General features: G+C 28.4%; 1 protein-coding gene across 6 annotated transcripts in view; it reads right to left on the bottom strand.

Moving 5' to 3' along the window:
• LOC106692561 (POU domain, class 6, transcription factor 2) overlaps positions 1–4,405 on the bottom strand; it is a 244,466-nt gene extending 240,061 nt beyond the window's left edge. For all 6 annotated transcript variants that reach the window (XM_014438571.2, XM_014438572.2, XM_014438574.2 and 3 more), the window contains exon 1: positions 4,163–4,405. The gene's annotated coding sequence lies outside the window, so the exon portion shown is untranslated. The remainder of the gene's footprint in view (positions 1–4,162) is intronic.
• Positions 4,406–5,057: the final 652 nt, after the last annotated feature.

Genomic DNA, 5,057 nt, shown 5'->3' with positions numbered 1-5,057 from the left:
AATATATTTAATTTATAAAAATATATTTTATTTATATCCTTAAGTTTAACGGTTTATTGTAATTTATCTTCTAAACTTTGCACCAGGGTAAGCACAACTTCTCAGTAACACCCATACAACTCCGTTACCCAATAACTTCAACTCAGTTTATTGCTTAAGTGGACTTAACATAATATCTTAATCTACAGAGATATCCGATTTCATCAATTAAATATTCGTAATTTTGGTAGTTAATTAATGAATTTGACAACTTTTATTGGCTTAAATACCCAAAATCTTGGTATTGCTTCAATTTTCCCGGAAATAACATATTTTCTATAATATTTGTTTATTTTCAATCTTTAAGATTATTAATATGAAATAATTTTATTGTGAAATTTATAAAATGTTTTGAAAAGTATTAGAATGTTAAAAAAAAAAAAAAAATATATTAACTAGAATAAAGGTTGTATTGAGTATTATTTTGAAAATGTTACCGGGCTATATTAAAAGGATGTTCACATAAAGAATTGTTTTGATTAATTTAATCACGTAAAGAAAAAAAAATGAAAAATTATAAAAGCTTTAAATATGTTTTACAGAAAATTAAATATTTTCGGCTGATGTTCTTTATAAGAGTTATAAGATATAGACAGTACTACAGACAAGAATTGCTCAATACTGTTTCTGGAATTAAATCAAATATTATTAATAAAATAGAACAAATTATATGTATGGATTTTTCGATCTATATTATTATAAAAAACAATACTCTAACACTTCAGAAAATAGTTTTATAATTTCTTCAAAAAAGAACTCAGATACACAGATTTCTCAATATATTAATAAACAATTTTAAGTAGGTAAGTGAGATAATCTTCACTAAAAATTTTAAATAAGACAAATAATCATTCAACTATTTATAAATTACATAATATTTAACAACAAAAGCAGCAACTTACAATATAATGAACTTATTTAGTGTGGATAATAAACTTAACATATAGAAAAAAACTTTGATTGATATTTTTATTACATTTATATCAAAAGCAGTATTTTTTGTTTTAGAATATTTTTTTGTAGTATTTAAAAAAATTATCCAAAGTAATTTCGATGATAATTTTTTTTTAAGCTGTAAAATTTTAATAAGATATCTCATAGGATTATTGTAATAAGAGAATGTATTATTTTTTTCTTCGAACATCATTAATATAATCTGAGGACGACTAACACTGATTTCTTCAGTTGTGTGTACTCAGAAATTTAGATTTGTAATCAGATCAAGGATATAACAATGCGCCGTGTACGGCTGTTAAAATGTACAATTTGAATTTGTCGAAATATTTGTTTTATTCCAAAGAATGAAAGGAAATATAGTTTTTATTTTTTTTAAGATTATTTTTTTTAGGGTATGTTGGAAAGATTTAAACGGTTTATTTGGAAGATTGAAACAATTTATGCGTGAAAACTATAACATAATCGTATTCAGGACTCGAAAGAAAAATAGACGGTTTTGTGTCATTTCTTAAAAATATATATATTAGAAACATTCGTCATATACTATTACATTAAAAACTTTTATAATGCTGTATACAGAATGATTTTATACATCAGTTTGAATTTTGTAAGAAAAGGAATAAGTGGAAAGAAATCTTACTTCTTAGTAGCTACACTGAATCAAGCGGTCTCCTAGGTCGGTTCTCAAATATTAATTTTTTCAGAAATAAAACTCGTTATAAATAAAAATATTTATTCATTTTTAATAAAACTTATATTAATAGAAAAAAAAATAGTTATGGTAATATTAAAGTTCTACTAATGTATTTCAATACCCTTGTTTCGGGTCGGTAAGGCTGTCATGACATATGTTATGTGGGTGGGGCCATCTGTAACCATATGATATATATTTTTATTTATCAGTTGTAATTTATTTGATAATATACAACCATACATTTTTTGAACCAATTAAAACAAAAACCATTGTAAGTTCAAATACAAAGTCAAAAAATTAGAATAGGAAATAGATGTTGAAGATTGTGATATTTGAAAATATTCTCCATTATTTTTAGAGGTTGTTTAATATGTTTTTGTGTAGGTATGCTTTACTTTAAAAAAATATCATTTTTTTCACACTTTTGTATTATTAAATATTTAGAAACAGAAGTAGGATTTTATATAATTTTCTTAGAGTGGTTTTATGGAAATTTTATGTGTTAATATTGGTAATATATTTTTTTATCACTTTATTTTATTATTAAAATAATAGATGTAAAACCAAATTAAATTTACTTCGTATTTGAAATAGGGTATTATCAAGTTTATATATTATCTGTTAATCTCATCCCAAATCTACCATGAGCCAAAAAAATAGGTTGAATCTCATCACCAATCACATTCCTGTCTATTTGAGTTCTTAATTTATTTTAAATTAGCTGATATGAATGAAAGAACAAAAAGATGAATCAAAAACGGAGTTGACCTCAGAATCGACACTGGATTAACCTAATTGATATATTTTTCTTATTACCAATGTCTCGGTGGATATTGATGTAACTCCAATTTGGACAATCATTGTTGATCATTCAACCTAATGCGTTCTTAGAAAATATTGAACATTTGAATTGGCGACGTCCGGAGTTGGTGCTGATAAAAATGTTGTTTTCAGAACGGATGATTTTATAGATTAAGGATCGTATGACGCACTCAGTAATTTATTGAAAATAATAGTCTTGGGTATTTTCTTTTTTTTTTTTTACAGTAATATTCATTCTATTGCCTTTTTACAGTTCACAATAATGATTGAATATTTATAATTAAACTTTGATACTGTTATTATGATAATGGAATGTTCCAGAATGAATTTATAGAATATTCTTAATTAAATGTCAAGATGTGTCGTATTTACAGATATTTTAATGAGTTGCCTAAATTAGCTTGGGAAACATAGAGACGCGATTGTTAAAAAGCCCGAAAACAGGAGTTGTCGGAAAAGCCCCAGAGATACAAACGGTGGAGCAAAACGGGGTTTTCCACTTTTCCTGGAGCCGCTCTTCCATCCGGGTCACTAATTATAATCCTTTATCCTGCCATTAAGTATCCTTCCCCTTTTGGAAAAGGTTTATCTTTACAGTTCTTGGACACTACTAAAACGTTTTTGTCTTCGCGATGCATGCATTAAATGAAACAGTTGAAGAGATGTGATTGATAAGTAATTTAAATTAGAAGATAAATGGATGTAATATTGGTCTCATTGGTCTGTGCGGATGGCCTTACTCAATTCTAGTTCATCAACTCTTATAGACATCATTTAATTCTTCCCAACATACTTCTGGGCTAACAGTATGTATTTTATAAAATATCAGAATTCTTTTGTCATTGTACAAAGTTTATGGAATTAACATTAATTAAAGATATATAATAAGTATACATTTATTTGAAGACAAATTAATATTTTCATTTTACAACAGAACATATTGATTTTTTTTTTTTATTCATAGTATCTCATGTTGGTTATAGATATATATTTTCAAATGATAGGATGATTATATTTGACATTTATTTCTTATGTATATATTATTAGGAATTACTCTTTGATTGTTTTTTTTTTTTAGTTTTAAATCATATTCAGTAAATAGTAATTTTCACTATATTGTAAACAATAAATTATATAGATATGTATAGAAATTTATATCTATGATTTTTTATTTTTTTTGCAGAACTTCGTAAACAGTAAGTCACTTGAAGAAATGTATAACTATATTTATTAGGTCGAATTTGTAATGTGCGATTTGAAAATATTAGAAAAACTTTTCTCTAGTTACACACTAAACAAGTGAAGTAAATCAGGAAGTTGGTTATTGATTTATCGTTTACATTAATTTATTTTAAATTGTAATATCCAAAAGATAATGATGTTTACAGTTTTGTATATGCATCAAATTTGACTCTTATTGCGACTTGATATAGATAAAGTTATCATAGTGTATTTAATAAACATAAATATATTGTATGAAATAAAATTAGTCTAATTTAACTAGATACGAGAAATTATTAGAGGTGTTCGCCTGCGGAGGCCCGTGGGTCCATAAGGCGGCATGACTCGCACGTGACGGCTGGTCCAAAACATCGCGACTTCTTCGCCCGCCGGCTTACCATTCAAGAAATAATTAAAATTTGTACTCACCAGGTTGAATGGGAATCCTCGAAGTGGTAGATGATCTGTGTCCACAGGTCGTCTTGATGTCTGTACAGGTAGAATTGTAGATTTCCTCGGTGTACAGGAGATTTCAAAAAAATCGAAAAATGAAATAAATTGTCTTTTTCGTATCGAAACAAGAACCAAAAAACTTGAAGTCGGCTGATAACACAGATGTGTAGCGACTGCAGCGGAAGGTCTGACTTTCGCCTCCCCTCTCAGGCGAACAACTAAACGAGGCTGAAGACAGAGCGGTTAGTACTTCGTGAGGACTCGGCTCCCTTCGGGGGAGTTCGGATCTGTTCGGGTATGTTCGAGAAGCACCCCCGCCTCTCCGCCCCTCCCCCTCCCCTCCTAATGAGGGCTTTGATGAATAATTTGTGTGAGGAATTGAGGAGGTGGGGTGGTCAGTGAGGACGCATGACCGAAGCAAGTAATTAGATGTTCATCCCCTCAGGTCGACTTATTATTGCCTCTTCCAATGTATGCAGATTGCTTCCCACAATCCTATGTCCTTCTCATCCAGTTATTCCTCCTGTCCTATTAAAAACGTACACTGTCCCTGTCAGATTTTTTTTCTTCAATCATCTTGTTCTTCGCAAATTAATTATTATTTTTTTCTTTGCATTTGCAATTATAAATTTATATTTTAGTCCGCTCTGTTTCTATGCAAATGCCACTTAGAAAAAAATTAATAGGGCATTTTCTTAAAACAAAAAAAAAATCCATGCATCGATCAAGAGGGCTCCTTTAAAAAAATTTTGTGTTAAGGATTTTATCCATAAATATGATAATCAATCTCAAGGATCGGTGTAATAAAGCTCTTTCAAAGTAATCTTTATTTCTAAAATCAATTACATTATTTGTTTTTGTATTATTTCAC

Source organism: Halyomorpha halys, unplaced genomic scaffold, assembly GCF_000696795.3.
Source record: "Halyomorpha halys isolate HHAL.00 unplaced genomic scaffold, Hhal_1.1 Scaffold61.1, whole genome shotgun sequence".
NCBI lineage: Eukaryota > Metazoa > Arthropoda > Insecta > Hemiptera > Pentatomidae > Halyomorpha > Halyomorpha halys.
The sequence above is the reverse complement of the archived record's forward strand: the minus strand, read 5'-3'. Positions and strand labels throughout refer to the sequence as shown.